The sequence below is a fragment of the Macrobrachium nipponense genome, chromosome 19 (genome assembly GCF_015104395.2).
Source record: "Macrobrachium nipponense isolate FS-2020 chromosome 19, ASM1510439v2, whole genome shotgun sequence".
In the NCBI taxonomy this organism is placed as follows: Eukaryota; Metazoa; Arthropoda; class Malacostraca; order Decapoda; family Palaemonidae; genus Macrobrachium; species Macrobrachium nipponense.
Window position 1 is genome coordinate 39,025,441 of NC_061088.1, and position 729 is coordinate 39,026,169.

A 729-nucleotide genomic window follows, 5' to 3' on the forward strand; every position below is an offset into this window, starting at 1 on the left:
CTAGTAAAGATATTAAAGATCCCCTAGTTTAATAGTATTCCTTCCTGTATAGGCTTTTAGTCATTTTTAGCCCCAATTAAAATTATATATATAATATATATTATATATATATATAAATGTTATTTAAGATATATATATATATATTATATATACGATATATATTGTTAGCCACCATTATAATTATATACTATTATATACTATATATAATTATAATATATAGTATATATATATAATAGAAATGTTCTAAATTTAAGTCTGGTTTTATTTTAAACAATTAATGCTTTCATAATGAAAAAAGCTGTAGATAAATATAAGCACCAAAATTAATATAATCAGTTTTTTACAGGCGGTTTTGGACTGTAAATATACCTTGTAATTTCGGTAAGGGTCAAATCTGTTTGGTTTGGGACCGTGTGATATCCGATAATCCTGGATTATCTCTTTTAATTTTTACCCTTTTGACAATTAACCATCTGGTATTCTTGATCTTGAGACCTTTTTCTCCAATTTTGTATTTCATTCGCTCCTTGACAATGTCTGAGTAAAGACGAAAGCGCTTGGATTTCTGACTATCATTTTCCTGTTGGTATTCGTTATAATACTTATAATTATATAATTACATATATATATATATATATATTATAAATATATATTATATATATCTAATAATATTATTATATATTTATATATATAATATACATATATATATATATTGTATATATATATTAT